General features: G+C 35.9%; 1 pseudogene; it reads right to left on the bottom strand.

Moving 5' to 3' along the window:
* Positions 1–4,318: 4,318 nt before the first annotated feature.
* Positions 4,319–25,447, bottom strand: part of LOC149171654 (ERAD-associated E3 ubiquitin-protein ligase component HRD3A pseudogene) — a 44,663-nt pseudogene continuing 23,534 nt past the window's right edge.

Genomic DNA, 25,447 nt, shown 5'->3' with positions numbered 1-25,447 from the left:
GAGTAAAGACATAACCTGTATTAGATCTTTTTTTGTCCAAATCACTTGCATAATCAACATCTACATATCCGCAGACTGATCCTTCACCACCACTAAAGATGATGCAATGGTCACTTGTGCCTCTTAGACATCGAAGCACCCATTTCACTGCTTGTCAATGTTCTTTACCTGGATTTTCCATGAACCTGCTGACAACTCCAACTGCATGTGAAATGTCAGGGCTTGTAGATACCATCGCATACATTAAGTTTCCTACAACATTTGCATATGGTACATGAGACATATACTACTTTTCTTCATCAGTTCTAGTACTCAAAACCGAAGAAACCTTAAAATGGGAAGCTAATGGAACATTAACAGGTTTCACATTGTTCATACAGAACTTTTCAAGTACTTTCTCCACATAATTCTGATATGATAACCAAAGCTTACCATTTTTCCTGTCTCTGTGTGTCTCCATGCCCAAGTTATGTTTTGCTGCTCCAAGATCCTTCATATCAAACGTCCTAGAAAGCTGAGCCTTTAACCTGTTGATCTCTTCCATGCTTTTGTTTCCAATAAGAATATCGTCAGCAACAAAGCTAAGATAATGAATATGCCATTGAAACTTTTGAAATATACACAAAAATCATACTCACTTCTTATAAAGTTTTGGCTCACCATGAAGGAATCAAACTTCTTGTACCATTGTCTGGGAGACTGCCTTAGACCATACAATGATTTCCTGAGCTTGCAAACTAATCTTCTGCTGTGACCTTGTATAAAACCTTCTGGTTGTTCCATATACATCTCTTAATTCAAATCACCATGTAGAAAAGTTGTTTTAACATATAACTGTTCTAACTCAAGGTTAAGCAATGTAGTTAGTGCCAACACAGTATGAATAGAAACAAGTTTTACAACTAGAGAAAAAATCTCATGAAAGTCGATACCTTCAACCTGAGAATATCCTTTTGCTACCAGTCTCGCCTTAAACCTTTCGATACTTCCATCAACTTTCCGTTTCAGTTTGAAGACCCACTTGCATCCAACAACACTTCTCCCTTCACGAAGTTCTACAAGATCCCAGGTATTGTTCTTGGCTAAGGAATCCATTTCTTCCTTCATAGTCGTTTTCCATTTTCCGCTATCTATATCATCTACTACTTCCTGATAACAAGAAGGTTCCCCATCTTCAGTAATCAAAGCAAAAGATGAAGCAGAATCTTCATACCTTTTGGGAGTTCTCCTTTCCCTTGTAGACCTCCTTAGAGTGACTAGTTGTTGAACTGGTTCAAAAACTTCAATAGCGTCCTTTGTAACTTCAACACCATTTTCTCCATAAGTCTCTTCTTCCTTTTGACTGTCACCGAAAAGTCTAGCCTCCAACTAAACTTGTTGATTTGGCGATACCTATTTATGTTCAACTCTTTTAACATTTGATTTTAAAATAGAATATTCATCAAATGTTACATCTCTACTAATGACTATCTTCCGCAATGTAGGATCCCACAACCTATATCCTTTCACTGCATAGTCATTCCCAACAAAGACATAACATTTCGATTTTGGATCTAACTTTGAACACTGACTTTTAGGAATAAGAGAATAAGCATCACAGCCAAATATCCTTAAATGTGAATAATCACAAGACTGACCTGTCCAAACCTCTTCAGGAATTTTACAATTAATTGCTATTGAAGGTGATCTGTTAACTAAATAACAAGCAGTGGATACTTCTTCTACCCACAACTCCTTTTGAAAGTTAACATTGCTGATCATGCTTCTGGCTCTTTCCATAAGAGTCTGATTCATAAGCTCAGCAACACCATTTTGCTAAGGAGTATAAACAACAGTTTTGTGTCTAATAATTCCTTCATCCTTACAGTATTGTTCAAATTCCACTGAAGTGAATTCACAAACATTGTCAGTTCTCAAACATTTAATTGATTTTCTTGTTCTTTTCTCTACCATTTCTTTAAATTGTTTAAAAACATTGAATACATCAACTTTCTTTTTTAGCATAAAGACCCAAACTTTATGGGAGAAATCATCAATAAACGTTAAAAAATATAGAGCACCTCCATATGACACAACATGAGATGGTCCCCAAAGATCAGAATGAAAATAGTCTAAAATATCTTTACTATTATGATTTCCAGAGTTAAATCTCTGTTTACACTCTTTTCCATACACACAATGTTTACAGAAATCTAACTTCAAAGATTTCAGATCAGGAAGAGATTTAGATTCATCAGTATCTGAAGACCTTTCTCGCTCATGTGACCCAATCGCTGATGCCATAGACGAGTACTTGTTTCTTCCTTTTCTGACGCAACCGCTACTTCACCGACATGAGTACTTCCTTTTAACTTGTAAAGATTTCCGACCTTTTCTGCTTTCATAACCACTAGGGAACCTTTAAAGACTTTTAGCACGCTATTCTGACCTACAAACTTATAACCATCCGAATCCAACACTCCCAAAGAAATCAATTTTTTCTTCAAATCAGGTACATGTCTAACACTAGTTAATGTTCTAACTGTGTTATCATACATCTTAATCCTGATATTTCCCATCCCAACAATCTGACATGACACATTATTACCCATAAACACAGAACTACCATTTACATTTTCATATGAAGTAAACCAACTTCTGTGTGGACACATGTGATGAGAAGCACTAGAGTCTAACAGCCAGCTTTCTAAACGCTGAGAGACATTACATTCAGGTGAACTTTCATCTATCATACATAATTATTCAGGAGATAAAACTTCGTCTATCATACCTAAATCGGCCTGATTCGCTTCCTTCTTCGGGTTATCAGATTCTTTTCATTTCGAACAATCTTTCGTTAGGTGTCCAATTTTATTGCAGTGCCAACATTTTTCCTTACACTTCTTTCCCTTCGATTTAGATCTGGAAGACCGCCTTATTTTTTCGCCTCTTTCCTTTGACCGTCCTCTATCATACCTAAATTGACCTGATTCGCTTCCTTCTTCGGGTTATCAAATTCTTTTCATTTCCAACAATCTTTCTTCAGGTGTCCAATTTTATTGCAGTGCCAACATTTTGCCTTACACTTCTTTCCCTTCGATTTAGATCTGGAAGACCCCCTTGTTTTTTCGCCTCTTTCCTTTGACCGTCCTCTAGCTATCATGGCTTCTAATGCAGTTGTTTTAGTACTGGATTTCCTTCGTAATTCTTTAGACAAGAGAGCTCCCACAACTGATTCAAATTTCAAAGAATCAGTGGTGCTCAAGCTGATTGAAGTTACGAAGTGGTCCCATGATTCGGGAAGAGAACACAGCAAGGTTATAGCTTTGTCTTCTTCCTGAATTTTAACTTCCATATTTGTTAATTGGCATATGAGTGTATTAAAAACATTCAAATGTTCTGCAACTTTTGAAACCTATTTCATTCGAAGACTGTACATCTGTCTTTTCAGATAAATTCTATTGGTTAATGAGTTTGTCATATGGAGTTTTTCTAGTTTTTCCGATAACCTTGAAGTTGTAGTCTCTTCAACAATATTGAAGAGAACTTCATTTGCCAAGCATAACTAGATGGTACTGAGAGCTCGGGCATCCAAAACCTCCCAGTCTGAAGTATTCATGGTTGCAGGTTTCTTAGTTGCCCCATCCAATGCCTTGTGCAACCCTTGTTGCACAAGAAGATCCCTAACCTTCAAAATTGCTCTTGCCGGTTAATTTCTCCACCTCGAATTTTGCATTCGACATCTTGGCCATTTTTCCTTCCTAGGGTTTCAGTCTTTAGTCTAGGGTTTCAATCTTTAATCTTTCAACTACGGTTTATATTTTTTCTTTCTTCAAAAAAACTCTTTGTACTAAAAAATAATTCCCTTTTTTTATTAAAAATAACCTTCAACAGACTTTTCTTTCAAATTAATGAAAAAAAAACCTTTGATTTTTTTTATTTTCCTTCCTTCAATTTAAATAAATCCACCCCTTTGTCTTTCACAAATTTCTGGAAAAATAAATTTCTTGGATTTCTTTGATTTTCTTCCCTCTAAATTCAATTTTTTGGGAAAAATTCTCAAACAAAAAAAAAAATTACCCGGTTCCACAAGCCAAGCCTCTGGCAGCACGCAGCAGAGGGCACTCCGATTTTGCTTGATGAGGATAGTGAGCAGCCTCCTTGACTAGCACCACATGAAGCTTCCTTGCACAACTGAGCCTTCACACTCCTTATGAAGAGACAATAACAACTTTCCTGGCCTTCACGCAGAGACAACAACAGCCTTCACACAAGAAACAGGTCCACGGCTTCCTCCTCACGCTGCAACTAACGCAGCGCTTCAACAGTTATGCAGAGGTCACGCCACACAACAGCGTCCCTTCTGCTCTAGCACGCAGACAACAATGGAGTTCACGGAAAGGGTTTTGGAAAACGCGCTCTGGTCTTCACGCAAGCCACGCGGGCAGTAACCTCTAGTCTTCATGCAGGCCACGCGGACAGCAACTTCTGGTTTGGCAGCGTCTCTTGCACGTAGACTGGTCACATAACATGCAACAACGACCAACTCTGGTCTTCCAGCAAGGGTCTGTACAGGTTCGTCCTCCTCTCCTTCACGCAAGGCAGGTTCGTCCTCCTCTCCTTCACGCAGGCAGATGGGATTCTCCACGAAGGCAGTGAACCTCTTCTCACGCAGGTTTGGCAGCGGACCTCTCCTTCACGCAGGCAGTTTGCTCTGATACACAGCTCTGGCACGCTCTACGCTCAACCACACACTCAGCCACGCAGTGATCCAATTGCTCTACGCTGAATTTTTTTTTCACCACAGGCAGATTCATGCTCACTCTTTGATACCATTTGTAGTTCGAATAGGGAAAATGAGGAAAGAAATGAGGAAATCATTTAGTTATACATTGACCAAGAAAAGCATATAACTGATTGAAAAACTGAATTCACACACACAATTAACAACACAGGATTTACGTGGTAAAACCTTGATAGGGTGTCAAGGAAACATCCACGGGGCAAGGGATTGGATTCTCTATTAAATCAATAATGATTCTCCATACAATAGTTCAGGCATTCATTTGGTTTTATATGTGCCTCCTCAGTTACATAACCGATGATTCGGTATAAACCTAACTTGTTACATTTTACCCAAATTTACATAATTAGTTGTCAAACTTCCAACAGTTATCTCTCATGATATGTCGACCATGGTAAGCCTGTGTGGTGTGGAATGAAGTGATTTTCAAGACAGTGGAACGTGCAACCTGGTATTTCTAGATTTTGTGGTAGCAGAAATCTACCAGTGAATGGATAAAGGAACTCGCAGATTTGTCGACTGAGGAAAGTAGGTAATGGATGCTCCATGTGTTGGCTGATGCTCCTCGCTATCCTGGTGTGAGGCATGCGGGAGCAGACATGTTTGATAACGTACCAACTAACTAAGCAATCATTTATGAAGTGGATTTTGGATGATTGGAGCAATAATCATGTTGAATCATTGTAGGAACCTTTTGTAGAATTGTCACTAGGCATTGCCAGAGAAAGGGAAGGTGATTGTGGTGGACACCATTCTCCTAGTGGTTGCAAAGACATCTCCTTATCCTCACCAAGGATTTCATGTAGATTTAATGATGTTGGCATACAAATTAGGGATAAAGGAACACACACAGCAAGAATTTCAAGATTTGGTTGAGAAGATAAAGGGATTTTCATGTTGTTTGGCTTCAGGTCTGGCGGCCATGTAGTGAGGAGGAGCAAACTTTACAGCCACACAATCTGTGGGTTAGTAATGTATTTTACAACACCATCAAATCCATGCATCTGGAAATCTTCAATAGAGATTAACAGTATAGCGCTTATGGTGCTGAGAAGGCTTATTTTAAGATATCAGGAAAGCAATCTAAGATTTTAAAATTAACCACATGATTGTGTAAAATATTCAGTTGATTATATTTGCTACATTGAGATGAATTAAGTGTAGGCTTTTTATGTTCAAAATTTAGAAGAGATTGGCCAAAATAAGTGTTGCATTAGCTATTGCTATTGTTAATAGTGTTGCATTCTTTGGAATTTAGATCCATGTCAAATATTATGGTTGACTGAGTAGGCCACTGGGCGCAAGGCCTTCCTTGGTTATGGGATATGGCGTAAGCCATCACATATCAATGCTGCACTCGGGGCACTATGAATTGTTTGCAGTGAAAGGGGTTGAGGAACACGATATCTTCATACATGTGGATGTGCAGATTGGCACCAACATAGTCGTCAGTAAAGGATTTTCTCTCACAAATTGTCATAGACCTTACAAGTTTTTGGATGATATAGAAAAGGGTCAACAAGAGGATGTCTTCCTATGAAAGATCTGGAAACCGTGTTTCAAATTATCCTTATCTACTCGAGTTACATTTATATTCCTATAATATGTCTTCATTTGGGGAGCATAGGCACACAAAATCTAGAGCGACATCTCCTCCTTTGGTGAGTTGTAGGAGAAAATGATGAACCAGAAGTGGTGTGAGGACTTATTTTTTTGGGAAGAAGTTCGAACTTGAAGAACCATTTCTTTCGTAGAAGTGGTCTATCTACAGAAGCATTGTGAAGATGTATTTTTTACAGAAGTAGCTTGCATCAACCACCTGTACATGTGGTCAATCCATACTAGTGTGTATGAGAAGTGTCAAAGCTGAGTTGAAGAGCGGGGCACTTATATTTCCATCAAGGTGTATTTGTTGGGCGCAAGTTTGAATTTGAAGGGGTTGCAATCCCAGCCTCTGTTCAACGTTGTGCCTCGTGAATCTTGAACTGCTAATTATGTCATACTCAAATGCACGAGCAATATACATGACTACTCTTCTTCCATCATGACTAGAAGTGGGATGGAAGCTAAGTCTTCTAGCAACTATCACCACATTGTACTCTTTGAGTGTGGTTTAGTTGTATTATTCAGCTTTGCAGGTCTTGAAGAAGGCGGATTGATACAAAATTTCAGAAAATATGCTTTTGGTTTATTCACCGAGACAAGAAAACACGGATATGCTATAATCGATAACCCATCTCTTGACACTGAATGCATGATGTCCATGACTATATATGACACTGATTGCATGATGGCCATGACTATATAAGGTTGAAAAGGTTTGAAATATATTTTTTTGGGTTTAAAATTATTCTCTTGGGTTTATCATCCCTTGGGTGTTTAGTATTAATCTCTTTGGTTTATTGTTCCCTTGGGTTTATAATATCATTCCCTTGAGTTTATTAATGTTAGGGTTCTTATTCCTAGGATTTAATATTATTCATATGGTTTATAATGTTAATCCTTGGGTCTAATATAAATATCCTTGGTTTATTTTCATGGTTAACCATAGTCCAACATCACATTGTGACAAAGATTTTCTCAATATGAAAATCAACCATGGTCCAATGTTCCATTGTTACAAAAAAATTCTGCATATGAAAACTAATCGTGGTCAACCATGATGCAACGTCGAGTTGTCACAAAAGTTGTCTCAATATGAAAATCAACCATGGTCAACCATGATAGTTCTAGGGTTTACAATATTTAACTTAGGGTTTATATATGGCGGATTTATAATATTAATCCCTTGGGTAATGAATTAAAAATAATTAATATAATTGAAAAAGATACATATTTTATAGTTTTTAATAAAATATTCCCAGGGTTCTTATTCCTAAAGTATAATATTATTCATAGGGTTTATATTAATCCTTGGGCCTAATATAAATCCCCTTAGTTTATAATCATGGTCAACCATGGTACAACGTCACGTTATGACAAATATTTTCTCAATATGAAAATCAACCATGGTCCAACGACACATTGTGACAAAGATTGTCTCCACATGTAAATCAATCATTGTCAACCATGGTGCAATGTCTCACTGTGACAAAGATTGTTTCCATATGAAAATCAATCATGGTCAACCATGGGCCAATGTTGCATTGTGACAAAGATTGCCTCATTTCGAAATACTATTTGTATGGTTTATAATATTGATCCTATGGATTAATATAAATACCTTGGTCAACCATGTTACAATGTCACATTGTGACAAAGGTTGTCTCAATATAAAAATCAGGTGTTTTCAACCATGGTCAACCATGGTCCAACATCACATTGTGACCAAAATTGTCTCAATATGAAAATCAACCATGGTAAACCATGTTTATTTAATGTTTTATAATATTTATCTTAGGTTTATATACCTTAGTTTTATAATATTTATCCCTTGGGTTTAAAATTATTCCCTTGATTTTATCATCCTTTTGGTGTTTAATATTTATCCCTTTGGTTTATTGTTCCCTTAGGTTGGTAATATCAATCCCTCAAGATTATTAATCTAAGGGTCCTTATTCCTAGGGCTTAATATTATTCATAATGTTTATAAATTAATCCTTGTGTCTAATATAAATATCCTTGATTTATAATAATGGTTAACCATGGTCCAACATCACATTGTGACAAAGATTTTATCAATATGAAAATCAACTATGGTCCAATGTTGCATTTTTACAAAAAAAAATTGCATATAAAAATCAATCATGGTTTACCATGGTGCAACGTCACATTGTCACAAAGATTATCTCAATATGAAAATCAACCATGTTCAACCATGATAATTCTAGGGTTTACAATATTTATCTTAGGGTTTATATACCTTGAATTTATAATATTAATCCCTTGGTTGTAATATTATTCCCTTGGGTTTATAATCCCTTAGGTTAAATTAATTAGCAATAATTAATATATATATATATATATATATATATATATATATAATGTTAGGGAATTTTCTTACCTTAGGTTTTAGTTACAATGTTTATTTAAGGTTTTATAATATTTATCTTGGGTTTATATACCTTAGGTCTATAATATTTATCCATTGGGTTTATCATCCCTTGGTTGTTTAGTATTAATCCCTTTGGTTTATTGTTCCATTGGGTTTATAATATCAATCCCTTGAGTTTATTAATCTAAGGGTTCTTATTCCTAGGGTTTAATATTATTCATAGGTTTTATAATATTAATCCTTGTGTCTAATATAAATATCCTTGGTTTATAATCATGGTTAATCACGGTCCATTGTCACATTGTGACAAATATTTTCTCAATATGAAAATCAACCATGGTCTAATGTTGCATTGTTACAAAATAATTGCATATGAAAATCAATCATGGTAAACCATGATGCAACTTCGCATTGTCACAAAAATTGTCTCAATGTGAAAACCAACCATGGTGAACCATGATAGTTCTAGGGTTTACTGTCTTTATCTTAGGGTTTATATACCTTGAATTTATAATACTAATCCCTTGGGTGTAATATTATTCCCTTGGGTTAAATTAATTAATAATAATTAATATAAATTCAAATATATATATATATATATATATATTATTTTTTAATAAAATATTCCTAGGGTATAATATTATTCATAGGGTTTATAATATTAATCCTTGGGTCTAATATAAATAGTAGTAGGTAGACTCTATGCAAACTTCATTTTACCAGAAAAACTGGAACAAAAATCCCAGAATAGGCTAAACGTCCTCTTTAGCCTTCATCCCTTCTATAGTTTGTCCTTTAAAGATAATCCAAATATAACCTAGTCCCCAGAAAATAAAAACAAGGAATTGGACCTTGTAGCTTTCAGAACTCTACATTCAGGTGCACACAACAAAGTCTGCAACTTCATCACCTTGGGATGGGCATTTATAGTATACTATTTATGGTGCAATAGCTTAAACAAGGCAACAATATATTTTTACTATCTAGGGTAATTTAATAATCATGGATTTTCATCCCTAGTAAACCGGCGTTGAACATGTGATATACGCTTGACTTTTAATTTATTCTGATCATGCAAATATCTAGTTGGATTATTACAACCAATACCGATCCCAAAGTGAAAGTGGAAATTCATATATATGGACTTCATCCTTGGACTACCAAGAACTCCCAAATAGCATGATGTAGTTATGGTGGTAGTAGATAAGCTAGGAAAGACACCTCATTTTATTATGATCGAATCCACTCATAAAACAATGGAGATATCCCATATTTATTTGAAGGAAATTTTCAAGGTGTGTGGCATGCCTAGGAAGATCATATCTAATTGGAATTCCAAATTTACCTCAATGCCTTATTTGCAAGATTTGGGATAGAATTATAAATTAACACAAATTATCACCATCAAAGGGATGGACAAATCTAAAGTATAAATTCAATGTTTTAATACATTCTTAGAATGCATGTTATGCATCAACCAAAACACTAGGAGTATTCTTTACTGCTGGTGTAGTTTTCCTACAACAATGGCTATCAAAGATCCTTACAGATGAGTCCCTTTGAAACATTTTATAGGAAAAATACAAAACTTTAATTAGTTAGGATAACCCGGTGGACAAAATGACACTTGGGTTGGAAATCCTCAAGGAAATGGTGTAGGGAGTGAAAAAAAAAAACATAATTGAAAGTGGCTCAAGATCAAGAGAAAATATTTATGTGGAATAGAGTAGAAGACATAAGTAGTTTTGGGTAGGAGAGCATGTGTTTCACTAAATCATACCCAAGATAATTTTCTTGAAAGTGGGATTATGTGCCAAGATGGAACCATGTTATTGTGGACACTTAAAGATATTAGAGATAGTGGGTTCAGTTTCATGTGAAATTGCCCTACTTCCCATAAGAAAGACACATGATGTATTTCATATATCATTGCTTAAGAATTATATCCATGATTCTAATCATATCATTTATTTCTATTTGGTATAGGTGGAACCAAAAGGATAACTCCCACCATAACCATAATGCATACTCAACAAGAAGGAAACTATTCTTTGGAAAAAATCCATCATACAGGTCAAGGTGCAATGGAAGTAGTTTGAAGCAAATGAAGCAACATGGGAGTTGAAAGATAACATGAAAAGGGAATATCCATTTTTTCCTTTGTATAGAGCTGAGTTATACAAATAGTAGAACATTGAGGACAATGTTCCTTTAGGGGGGATGAGATTTTAAGGTCCCTTTCTAATTCTCATATTTTGTAATGTAATTAGGATTACTAATGCTAAATAATCAACATGGATATCATGGAAAATTTTATCATGATTTAAATATTCTTTTAAATGCATTTATTGTTGAAATTGAAGAAGAGGGAAGCCTAATGGATTTGAATTCCTGGGAGAGAAGCTTCATGGAGGAAAGTTGTGAGGGGTGTTGGGAACTTCCTATCCCATTGAATTTAATTGTGTTCTTCCTTCCCACATTTTGCAGTTAGGATACAAACTACCAACAATTATGAGTGAATTGGGGAGATGGTACTGGAATGAACTAGAGTATGGAATATGTACCATATGGAGTCTTCCCTGAGTTGACCATTCAACCCAAGGAGAACCAAAAATAAATACTTAAGCAGTAACGATCTTGGTGGGAGTAAGAAAATAGAATCAACAGAGAACAGTGAAAAGGAGGGAAGAAGAAGGAAAAAGAGAATCCCTACACGAACACTAAGATCTATGAATCAAGTGAATTAAATATTCCCACATGTGAGTGTGAGGAATTGACTCTTAATAGGAGGTGACTAGAATCCTCTTGAATCACAACCACTTGGTTTGGAGGAGAGTTATAAAGTGAATTTGACATGGAATAGATGAGAATATTTCACCTGGGATTAGCCCTATAGGAAATTTCTAAACTAGTATTTATTAATTGCATGAAAGGAACTAGAGAAGGGAAGCACTAAGGGAATATTGGTGTAGTGGAGGGCTCCATTTTGTAATGTGTAGGTCCGGATGGCCATATTTTCTATGTTAATAGGACCCAACTTTTCCATTGAATTGAAATTATTGAATGTTATAGGTGGAGAATGGCCTTCACATTTACCACATGTCTGTGATTTTGAATGATTGTGATTGAAGTTTTCCCAAAGGAAACGAATTTGGCTCGGGGGTGGCCAACAACAAAAGGGACTGTAGTACATATAATCCTAAGTTTGTGTGGAGAGTGCCTCACCCTTATTCTATTTCTAGTAGCTTAAGTGGACCAGACAAGTGTATATACCTTTTATTAATGAAATAAAATTATTTTTCAAGATTCATGACATATTCTTATGTTGATTATTGTGTTACTTGCATATATAGACTAATATATGTTTTATGTACATATGAATGAGTGTGTATAAAATGATAATGTAGCCAATTATTCCTTAAGTCTAATTATGTTGATATATTGGAGTTGTTTTATTAATGATATAAGAAAATGACTTACTTGCTTCATCTCTAGTTATTACATTCTTCCTATGAATGAATTTTGTGCATGAAAATACACCTTAAGGAAATATTGTCCATAAATAATATAAAATGTATGCTTGGAAATATTATTGCAAGATTAATTTTGGGCCTAATCCTCTTCTTGTAATAGATTAAAGTGGTTGGTCATACTTAGACTAGTTATGGGATGTAATAACAAAGACTGCATCTAAGCTAAAAGTGAGAGGACTTGAAGGTATTTCTCCATTTTAAGGGACCTTGGTTTCCACAATATATATGTTAGAGGATTGGTTTCATATGTGAGAAAGGTAGAAGTGTGAGATGTGTATTTTACAACATTAAGTGAGTGAGAAGAAGTTATTTATTTGAGTGAAGTTGAGTAATGGGCTTAGAGATTATATTTGGACTTGTAAAAATTTGGTGATGGAGTTCTTATCCTAGCCCCCTATTTGCATGATACTCAAGAGTTGTTAGTAAGAGCCATTGGGAGATTTCGTTATAAATCTATCAAATCCTTGGGTGTTAAACATATTTTAAAATTTCAATTTAGAGATCCCAACGATAACAGACCTTATGAATCTGTTAGTTGAAGAGAAATCATCCAACTTATCATGGAATGTCGAGTGATCGTGTCATCACCATTGGAGCATTGGGAAGTTAAAAACATTTAATGAAATGTTGAGATTATTCAAGGGTTAGATTTCCATGTTTAAGGGGGTTGGCTTGTTTTATTTCGTCCCTCATTCACATGGACAACATGTGATTCATGAGCTATAGAAGAAATGGGGTTATTGAACTGTTGGGTTGTCAATATAGGTGTATTAGGCTATCAAGTCCTGATGTTATCAGGTTCTTGTTAGAGAATGATATCACAAATGCCCAATATTGAAATTTCCCGACAAGTTTCTCACATGATGAGATTTTCCTAATTGATCAATGTTGTATTGAGTCAGGAAGGGTTGCACACAAAGAGTTATTGGTGAGCACCTCGATATTTACAGAACCTGACAAGCATGCAGATAGTTGGGAGTCAAATATGGATATGTCACAAGGATGTATAGACTATAAAGATTATCATCTTTTGAGTTTTAGGATAGCTTAATGCAACTATCAATCCCTTTCCCTGATACTGTCAAATCCTGATAAGAGGCCAATGTGGCAAAGGTTGATCTATAGGGTTGACATGGATCACAAATTTCTAATATGGTACTCCAAGTGACATGGTGAAGGTTGCCATATATTTTTGACATGGTAGTATACCATGGTGATATAAGGGTAGAGGATATCATGTATCTATCATGTGGAAGTGGCATGTAGGCCATGTGGAACTGTAAGGAAAATATTTAAATTTTCATAACCTTGTGCCTGGAGCTCAATTTTATGAAAAAAATATATTGTCTAGATACCCTGTGGCCCTAATAAGTCATTAGGGGATGGGATTCTTGCTCGCAATTTGTAGTTGGAATACTTTTAATGAAAAATGATCATCTGATGGTTTTTCATTCAAAGACATTTTAAGAGGATATGATAAACTACTCCAAATATGATAAAGAATTATATTCCATGGTTCAAGATATAAAATATTGCAGACACTATTTGATCGATAAAGAAACAATGGTATATTTGTAATTTACATTTGATGTTTCTTTAATCCAAAAAAAGAGAGAGAAGATTGTCATGTGATGTGGGCATCATATTTGCAAAAATTTCATTTGATGATCAAATACAAAAGAGGTATTAAAACCAAATTGGTTGATTGTTTCATCTGGTCACCTTCATTTCATGCTTTACAAGTTCCTACCACTTCATAATTTGGATTTCAAATTTGGGATTCACAATATCTAGTTGATCCATACTTATAAAATTTTACTAGTATCTTAAACTTCATCAAAATTTGTTAATTTACAAGATTTTCATATCAATGAAGGATTGTCATATAAGTTTGATAAGCTATGTGTACGCTGTGATGATCACCAAGCTGTAATAAAATTAGCACATTCTGCTCTCTACGGTGGTCATTTTAAAAGGCAAAATAATTTTCATCATGTTTGGAAATTATTCTACTATATGTAGAAATTTCACTTGTAGAACAAACGGATATATGCAATGTCCTAAAGCATAATACTTGTTCTACTTCTACAAAACATTAAGCGGAAGCATAATCGAATTCATGAGCAACATCAAGTAGAAACATGCATAACTGATCAAGAGAAATAATCACACATAACACAAGATATATCCAGGGGAAAGCACCAGCATAAAATCCCAACAATTTATTATCAATCAAGTGGAGATCCTCAACAACATACAAAAAGAATCAACTCAATAGCTATCCTGCTCTCTCTGTAATCAGAGGATGAAGATCATAGACTACCTAGGCCTCAATATATAGGCCACAAGTCCTCCAATCTCCTAAAATACGTATTTCTCTTGGAAATAGGTCCTTCTCCATGCAAGGAATACTTACTATAAATATCCAAGTATCTGATAGTACACTGTCCCTCATTTGATCTCAAATGGGTCTCTGACAGAACTGACATGCAACAGTTATCCATGAGTGAATCCTAAGTTATCTAAAATAATAGTTGTCACATGCATGCAAGCATTAACAAACCATATTTTATTATTTTAACAACTTGTTAAAATAATCTAACTGGACTTAACTAGTTAGAACTAAGTCAACTGATTCTCTCATTATAGAGCTCATACTTATTCCTCAAACAGTGGAGGAAATTAAGGATAAATTCCTCAATTAGTGGGACAACTCATGTGCATGCTCACAAAGACTTCAAATTTGAATTTCCTTAACTAATTAACTGAACTGAATTAATTAATTAATATTTCCAACTGCTGTTAAGACCAAAATTAATTTTACTTCCTATAGATAGACTAGGGACTGCTATAAATAGGAAGGGACCTAGAAATGCTATTTTTGGAACTTTCTGTTTTTAGTAGTTTCACCTCACCCAATGTGGCCAATGACCTTACTGGCCAAACTGCTATTTTTAGACATGCTATATTGAGCAGGTCTATTTTTATCACATTCTAAATTTAACATTTCTTGTTGCACATTTTCCAACACTATACTCATATGCAATGTGATATTCCTCATTTTATTAGGTAGTGTGCAAAATGTTATCACTCCAAACAAACTAATAGAAAACTTGGGTGGAGTTGTCCCTTTCTCATTCCTTATAATACTTGGGAAACTATTTATCTTGATATTGTTATTGGTTTTCCAATGATAGTTCGTCACCATGATTTCATCTTCATGATTGTTGATAGATTTAGTAAAATGGCTATGTTTAACCCTTGCCACAAACCTAGTTCTAGTAATGACTTCGCCCAATTATTCTTTGACTTTGTTTGGTACTCCTTTAGTCCTTATACCAACATTATGTTTGATTATGACTCAAACTTTATGAGCCACTCCTAGTATTCATTATGGAAAATTTTAAGAACTTCTCTTAATTTTTCCACCACATTTCATCCTCAAATAAATGGTCAAACCTTAGTAGTTAAGTGTTATTTTGTAAAAAGTCTTAGAATGTAACATCATTATTATTCAACCAAATGAGATTTTAGTCTGACCCATATTGAACGTGCATATAATTGAGAAATACACCCTTCAACTAGGAATTCTTCATTTTAAATCTAGGTTAGTTTACAAACGTTGGCTCCATATCAGTTTCCTTTATGATTACCTCTTATATCTACTTGTCATCTTGAAAAAGAGAAATATAAGGCACAATTGTTTTTCAACACTTGCAGTGTCATCAAGACAAAGTCATTTAGATTCTTCAAAAGAAGAAATAAAAAACAATTGATGGGCCAACATCATGTTCCTCACCATTTAATTTGGTGATAAAGTATGGTTGCATTCACAAAAACATAAATTTCCAAACAAAATATATATTAAGGTAAAACCCATTTAGCATGGCCCCTAATCAATCATTTATAAAGTGTCCAAGAATGCTTTTCAGCTTGATCTATTAGATCATTTGAGGATCCATGATGTGGTCAATGTTGATCTTCCCAAACCATATTACAACCAACATTAGAGAGAAAGGTCTTGACTATTCATCCAACATCTATTGTTCCTAATTTTCATCCTCCACTTGATGTAGAACAAATTTTAAACCCAAAGGCTCGCTAGTTTTGGAAAGCATCTACTATGTCATACTTGTTTCTAAATAGGTCCAATATCCACACCATGCTCATTAGATATTTTCAACTAGACACCACCATTTTCCTTCTCTTTTGAAAGCAATGGAAGTGAATGCTTCTTAGGTGGGAGGAAACGATAAGGCCCTATAATTATAAGTTTATATTTTTTGGAATTATATGTCCTTGTATTTTTAATTTATATTATAATTGGAAATTGATATGGTTGTGAGAGCCGTATAGCATTAGGGGCTAATACTTCTTTGGTAGAAGTAAATGATAAGGAATAAAAATATTAGATTATATTTTGAGCATTATATGCTCTTGTAGTTTTTATTTATATTGTAATAGGACACTGATATGGATGTAAGAGTTTCATAGCATTGTAGTTTCCTAGTCTCAAGGGATTATTGAGATATTCATGGATTAGTTTCTTTGTTTCAAGGGCTAGTTGAGATCTACTCTCAACCCATTCCATGTTTTGGTGCATAGATATTATTTTATTGGATCTGGAGAGTCTTTCTCTCAGTTTTTTAAGGTAGTTTCCTCTTGTAAAATATATATAAGCTTCTTCTTTGTTTAATGAAAATTAGTCAGAGTATTATTTCACTCTTTTGTGCTTAGAACTTTCTTTGAGTGTGTATACCACATCATATTCCTTTGTGAATTTTTCCATTAACTGGCCATTTCCTTTGTAATGAATGTGGCTAGGGAAAATGTATGAAACTTAAACCGTTGCATCAATGACCACTAAATAGGCTCAATTAAAAATATTTTGAAATTCATGAACTGTTATTATAGAATTTTCATTGAAGCATGTGGTCGACATATTTCTTTACTTATCCATAACCTGGAGAGAGTTTATGGATTTGTATATGTTTATAAAGTTATGAGATGATTTTGGATTTTCATTTGTTACTTGTAGCCATGGGGATTTTCTATTCAAGCACCATTCTTTTTCTATTTCTAGGAGGATTATCCTCCAATGCATTTATTTCATCCTATGTTGTGCTTTTGGAGGCTCGTTTATCTCTTATTGTAACCAGAGATTTATTTTGGTTTCCAAATATAATAGGACTTCATCCTCCATTTTTATTTTTTCTTTAATCCAAATAATGGAAACATTCATGGCCCTTTTCAAATTTTCTAGAAATTTTAGAGGGGAAGATTCTGAGGAGGATGGATTGAAATAGGTCCAGCTCTCCTTTATAGATAGCATGAAGCATGAATCCTCCATCTAGGAAGAGTTAAAATTGAAAGTATCAGGAGGCTTATGTAGTTAAGGTATCATCTCAAGGACAATGGGGCTATGATCGGAGTCCACTCTTGAAGATATCGAATTTTTAAGTCTTAGAGGTTCCTCCAAAAAATATTTAGAGAGGAGGAATCTATCTACTCATTTTGCAATCCTTGCATCGCCTATCCTCAAATTCCTCCATGTGCGCGACAATTTTGTAGGATAAATATCAAGAAACCCTACTTCCTTAATATTTTGAATGAAGAAATTTACAATAAATTCCATGTGTACTAATGACTCCTATATTTTACTATGATCCGTAGCAAAATTTAGGTCACCCCTAAATGACTCAAGACTTGATTTTATGTTGTAGAAGCTACAACAACCTCCCCTTCACTTCTTCCAAGTGTTACCTAATTTTAAAAAAAAATCGAAGGGTTCCCCCTTATAAAATGTGTTTTCTTCTATTATACATTCTTTCACCCATTCTATGGATTTATTAGCCCCTTATGTACTTTACTCTATCCATAAGAAGTACTTTTATTAGTATTCTCAATGTATTTAGTCATTGTGGTACACTTCCAAGAAAACCCTTAGCCTTGTGATACATTATTGCGATGTTCCTATTCTCTATGATACACTGTTGGGAAAAAGTCCCCCTTCAAGTGACACACATCTTGGATCTTGTTCTTCCTAGAGATACATTTCCTCACAAGTTTTATTCTTGAAAATACATCACTAGAATATTAGTGTTCCCATGATACATTTCCAAAGTATCTCATCCACATCTTCCTCTCACATTGCCACATCACTATTCGACTCTAACGCGATGTATTGAAACCAAAGACAATAGTGGTGGTGACAAATTTTAGGGCATTTATTTCTTCAAAATTCATGCCATTAACTCAAAAATGCTATAGAATATCCATTTCACTTGTTTTTAGGGAAAAATCTCACTATCTATCCTCATCCTCCATGATAAAGCTAAGTAGGACCAAAATTCTCCTATAACATCACGTGTCCACTCGAGCCAATCTCCATGTTACCTCCATATAAGTGGTAACTGATCCCTTCTCTTTCCATGTCATTAATATTTTTTGGTCTCTCTCTCTCTCTCTCTCTCTCTCCTCCATATAAGTGGTAACTGATCCCTTCTCTTTCCATGTCATTAATATTTTTTGGTATCTCTCTCTCTCTCTCTGTCTCTCTCTCACTCACTCTCTCTCTCTCTCTCTCTCTCTCTCTCTCTCTCTCTCTCTCTCTCTCTCTCTCTCTCTATATATATATATATATATATATATATATATATAACTCTATCACCCTATAGGAGTTAGGCCTCTAGCCCCAAACCGCATTCTTACCTTTCTTGACCAATATTTTGACCAACATTTGATGGTATGAAGGTGGCTTTCAGCTGATTGTGTAAGTGTTGGAATTGGTTTCAAACAAGGCTCAACCTGATGATGGGGCTTCATGCCTTGGTGGTTTTGATTCCAGCTAGGTATAGAATTTGGAGCCATATTTTGAGGTAGAATATGGGCTTAGTGGCTAATCATACTCCTTTCATTAGAAAGTGCTTTGGAAGAGCTTTTAAAATATATGCGGAAGTCCAGAAATGGACTTTTGGTTCGAGAGATATGGCCTGTTGAAGTTTAGGATGATTCAGGCCTTGTGCAGTGAGGAATATCGGATATCGAAGGTCCTTATGAATCGGAGGTCCTGGCGAATTGGAATCAGCGATTGGAGGATCAGTGGTGCAACACAACAACATATGCATTTCACTGATTAATGACTTGTGATATCAACAGTCAAAGGTCCTGACATATTGGAGATTAGAGATCAGAGTGCATGCAATATCTGTGATTGCACGTCTGCGATCCAGGCAAGTTGACGATCACAATTGGAGGTCCTGCATATTGGAACTCCCACAAATTGCTAGGATTTGAACCTCTAGTGTTAAATTTTTGGGAGATCAGAAAAGGAAAAAAAAAAGGAATTCATTGAAAAACCAAGGTTGGTGAGCCTCTTTCTCTCTCCTCCAAGAGGACACGTGGAGGCATCCGATTGGATTTGATAAGGACAGAAGGCAACATTGGAGGACATTCGATGAGGACAAGTGGCAAGATTTGAATGGTTCCAATAAGGGACATGTGGCGTCTTGCGTCAGCATGACATCACAGTATGGAGGGACACATGGTAGGTTGTTTTGGTGTTTATAGATGGCCTAATGGGCCATATATGAGTGACAAGTGACAATGGTCAAAATATGCCACATGTCATGAGATGATGTCACATCGACAATCGGAGATCGGAGGTTTGAAATGGTTGTATCATGTGCCATAATGAGATTTCACAAGGATGCAGGATAGCAGGTGGTCATGAAGGATTAAGGGAACCGAAGGCCCCTAGCAGAATGCTGAAAGACTTAGCAACATAAGTCCAAGGCCCTGGTCACTGCCCTTGGTCCTATTGTGAGAAGTGTGCAGTAAAGGCTGAATGCAAGGAGCTTAAAAATAAGAGATCAATGATCATAAGTTTGTGGTTGTTGGTACATTGTAAATAAATGAAAAACACCTATATAGGGGGTTCCAATACGGTTGGTGCTCAGTCACCGAACCAAGTCCTATGGTGAAGATATAGTAGGGGTCTAATGTAAAAGGGGCTAGACATGATCTTAGGTCAGCAATCGATTATTTCGTAGTGTTACACCACTAGACAACATCACGATGAAAAGCTCTGATATGATGGTACATCATGCCATTAAGATGTATGAATCGACAGTTGTGGTTTTGAATGCAGAACAATATGGTTGATGGTTGAAGACCTCTCGTGCATGAATTGTAAATAAATGCAAAACAGAGAGTCCATGACAATGTACAAGTAGATCTCTGCAAACCATAAAGAAGCATGGGGAGCCTCTATGAAATATGTAAGTGGAATTGAGAGTTAATAAACAACATGGAGAGTCATTTATATGACAGAGAAGTGATATTCAACCATCCTTATGAGTTTAATGCAATAACTGAACTTTTGTTAGCATATATCAACAAAATAATGGGGTTCCATGCCTAGGGTACATGCATGGGCATAATTAATGATGGGAATGACTACATTGAGCTAAGAGAAACACAAGAACAAATTGTGAACCTCCAAAGAGATAATGGGGTGTGGGAGTATACTTGTGTGAGTGCAGAGAAATGAGTTGTGGATTGGAGGAGAGTGTTGCAAGGGTAGTGCTGTGGTGAAAAAGTGGAGAGCCTTGATCAGAGAAAGCAGAGAAGTGAGCTGTGGATTGGAGCAGAGTGTCAGTAGGGTAGTGCTGTGGTGAAATAGTGGAGAGCCCTTAGTAGAGAAATCACAACACAAAGCAAGTGTTGCAGCGGGTAGAAAGAGGAAGACTGCCATAAGTGTTCAGGAAGAAGAGTGCATAAGTTGAAATTGTAGACAACCATTAATTTTCTATTTTACTTGTAATTTGTATGCCTCTGTTTTCAGTATGAAAAATGTATGAAATAGTAAAACAATGGTAGTGACAGGTTGGTGCCTTCACACTTAAGAGTTTGGTGCCTCTAGGAAAGTTGGTGCTTGCTAAATAAAAGAGGTTGGTGCATCTAGGAAATTCCTTGCTTGATAAACAAAATAGGTTGGTGCCTCTTGGCAAGTTGGTGCTTGCTAAACAAAGCAGGTTGGTTCCTCCAATGAGTGGGTGCTCACAAACAAATAGATGTAATTAAGTTGGTGCTTAAATTACATCATAAAACAAACAACAAATTGGTGGTTTTTTCCATCTGGGTTTCCACGTGAAAACATTGTGTCAAATGTATGATGTTCATGAGATTGTTGTTTGAGTATGTGTTATGAAAGTTTATAGATTTACTACTTCATGAATGAATGCTTTCACATATGAAAGAACATAAGAAGGAACTATAAGCATAGTAAGCACACTAATATTTTCTTAAATTTCTGATTCAACCCCTTCCCCCCTCCCCCCTTCTCATCAATTCTTTAATTCCAACAATTGGTATCGGAGCCAACTTCCTTCAGTAACAGTTTAACCATTGGAAGGTAGATCCTTAAGGAACTACGAATAGGCAAGAGATTCAAGAAGTTTACGTGATTAGGGTACTGTTCTTTGATGGATCCAATTATGCCTTTTGGAAAATAATATCAGAGGCATATCTTATGTCCTTGGGGGTAGATGCTTGGACTTCAGTACTACTAAATTACAATGTCCCAGATATTCCCCCCCACAGATGCATATGGCAAGAAACTGTATCTAAGAAATGGTAAATCCAAGCATGCCATTCTTGTTGGTATCAATCGTCAGAACTTGTGAAGGTTATGAATTATAAGTCTGCTTATGAGATGTGGGAGAAGCTTAACAAGTATCATGAAGGAGATGACAAAGTGAAGCAAGCAAAACTTCAAACCTTTAGAATGAGGTTTGAAATCTTGAATATGACTGAGAATGAAAGCATAGTTGAGTACTTCCTCAGAGTTGATGAAGTAGTTAATATCATTGCAGGACTTGGTGAGGAAGTCAAGGAATAGTTGATCGACCAAAAGGTATTAAGATCTCTAACCATGAGATTTAATACCAAAATCTCAGCTATAGAGGAAATGGTCAACCTAAATGATCTTAAGATGGATCAGGTACATGGTATTCTCACAACATATGAGATGAGAGTGGGAATGGAGAAATTGGAACCAAAGGAAGTTGCATTCAGAGTATCCAATAAGGGAAAGGAACACAAAGTTCATCAAGACTTCACTAGAAGTGAATCTTATCAGGATCTAGCTCAAATAGCCATAAAACTGAAGTGTGGCTTTGGTAAATATAAAGGGAAGTTTCCTTTTAAGTTTTTCAATAGTGGAAGAGTTGGAAATTTCTCTTCCAAATGACCTTACAAAGAGAGGGCTGAGAGAGAAGAAGGTATGAAATTTAGAAATAAGTCTCAGACATTTCAGAAGAAGAAACCCTACAAGAAGGGGTTCTATTCCAAATAGGATAGTTCAAACTCGAAATCATACTATGAAGAGTTTTCAAAAAATGATTCAAATGAGTATATTCTTATGGCCCTCGAAACAGACTCCAAGAAACATGGTCTTATGGACTCCGAAGAGGAAGAAGAGGAAGGATTGGTATACCTTAAGGGAGAACTCATCAATGCCCTTGGTGAGTTGAATAAAACAAGGAAGAAAAAAAGAAATTGAAGGAACAATTGCAATGTGCAAAAGAAGGACTGTATAACTCAGATAATGAGGAGCTTGCATATCAGAAAGTAAACCTTGAAGAGGCTATCAAGAGAAAAGATAGTCTAGCTCCTCTTCTGAAAGGAGAACAAGAAATCATGAGAAGCTAGAAGAGGAGAACAAGTAGCTGAAACAAGAGCTGCTCAAGTTGAAAAGGGAAACGACCTCAAGAATTTGCAAAGATGATTTTCCATCTTTATGTAACAACACTCGTGAAAATTTCATGTAATAAAGTTAAAAACAATAACCGCAGGTGATTGGGACACTTATTCCAAGCTGAATGTTGGGCAAGACATCCAATGTTGTTCATTTGGTTGTTTATGTATAAGGAAATTGGCAAAGGCAATGGCTAAGGCATTTAAAGAAATTTTGGCACAATTATTTATGAAAATAATGGAAATTAGGAGGAAAAGGAGGTGAAAGGTCACAGGTGGCATGTGAGGAGGAAAATGAAGGAAGATAATGGAAAATAAAGAAAATAGAGTTCTCATTCATAAAAAGGCTTCTGAGGATCAATTAGTAATCTTTTGTGAGTTCAGTGTTGGAGTTCTCTCTCATACTCTTGGATACTTAGATTTTTCTTGGAGCACTATTGGAGGGTGTGACATACTTGGATTCTTGGAGCAAGAAGGAAAAGGAAGAGTAGGAAAGTACAAGAGGGAATCAACATCAGTAGCTACATCAAATTTTCTTGCATGTATGATTTATTCACTAGTTTGGACATGCATGGCATATGCATGTGGATTTTTGGTCATGATTTGTCATTGGCATGGAGGATTGCCTAGATTAACAATGGATTTCCTAGTCTTTCCATTTCCTGGATAGCCATGGTGATTGTGGGTTATTTTTATTGTTTTGTTTTGGTTGGTTCTCATGTTTCCTTAGCTTGGGTTGAATTATTAGTTTCTGGATCCCGTAACAGCATGGGTTGAGTTACTAGTCCTAGAGCATTGGTTGGACAAATTCTTTGGATCCTTTGGTGGGTTGAGTTACTAGTCCTAGAGCCTTGGTTTGACAAATGATCCATAGCCCGACAATAGTTTTGGGTTGAGTTACTAGTACCGGAACCTTCGTTGGAACAAACGATTTCGAGCCCTGGATGGCTAGGATGGAGACCGATCTGGTGATGGTTTTGGTGATGTCTGACCGTGAGGTGGAATCACTATTTGATGGGTTGAGTTTGATGGCCTCTGGAAGCCCTGGATGAGTTTAATTGACGTGATCTCTAATATCCTCATTCATGCTTGGAATATGGCATGGGTTGAATGGATGAAGAGAGATTTGGCTCAACCATTCTACGGTCGAGTGGAATGTGGTAGTCCCATCTCCAGTTGGTTCATTGAGTTCATTAATGAGAAATCCATTCCCTTGATTTTCATGTGTAAAGGTACTGATGTATTTATGGATTTGATGGTTGATATGTTTATTGTATTTATGTTCCTATTATTCTGCTTATATCCACATTTTATGATAACAACTATGTATGGATCTCAGCGTGTTTTTACTTGTATGTGAATGGATAAGGTGTCTATGACCTAATAAATGATAATGTAGCAAATAGCATGAGGGAACAATGGTTCACAGTGATTCTCAAATTAGTATGAGATCTGCTTTTAGGCTTGACTAACATGGATGGCTGCTTGCTACACTTAATTATGTTGTTTACACTTGTAGATTACATGTCGATGATATGTTTGACGAAATGCCTATCATGGCTAGTAGGGATCTAGTCAAGGTCTTGAACAAGTATTTGCTTTAGTACTTTCATTTCCATGTTACTTTACTGATTTGAAGAGATGGATCAGTTTTGAGTAGTATCCTGGGCTCTGATCCTAAGAAAGTGGCCTAAATCCCAGGTCCCCTGGCACAACACTCACAATTTTGGTCCAAAGTTGCTGGCAGGCAAGCCTGTGAGAGTGAATTTAGGTTGTTGGTTTCTCCATTTCCCATAGCATGAGAGCAACTATGACCCAAGATACCTAAAACAACAATGGGATCGAGGGACAGGTTGTCTAAGTGGATGACTTGTCTTATGAGGGTTATGTTGATGATGTTGGATGTCTGTAGTGTTTCCATCAGTTCCACTTCCTTAATGTGACTTAGGCGGTCGAATTGTATCATAGTGGCCTCTCGTCACATGTTTACCTTGGCTGGCTAGTTGCTTCGGTAGATGTGGGAGGACGGTGTTACAATTTAAAGGTTGACACGAAGGAAGCCAGACAAATAGAAGAGGTACTTTAATAAATGATTTAAGAATGGGAAGCAAATTGCTAATATCTTGAAGCAGAGGTGGTGTCTCTAAGAACTAGCCTTGAGAAAGAAAAGACCAGGAAGGGTGTAAGTGAGACATTTGCTAAAGGGACTAGAAGACTAAATTAGATTTTGAGCTGTCAAAGGCCCTCAAGAATCAAAACCGGACTCGGGTACTCAAAGGAACAAGAATCTTCTATTGGGAAGAAGAAGATAAACTTCAAGTTCACAGGAGTTGAAGAACCACAGAGTCATAGGAGGAATCATCATGAAAGAGTTCATGA

This window comes from Pinus tabuliformis, chromosome 4_2 (genome assembly GCF_031772625.1).
Source record: "Pinus tabuliformis cultivar Carrire ecotype Pingquan chromosome 4_2, CPIR1, whole genome shotgun sequence".
NCBI lineage: Eukaryota > Viridiplantae > Streptophyta > Pinopsida > Pinales > Pinaceae > Pinus > Pinus tabuliformis.
This window is presented reverse-complemented; position numbering and strand designations above follow the sequence as displayed.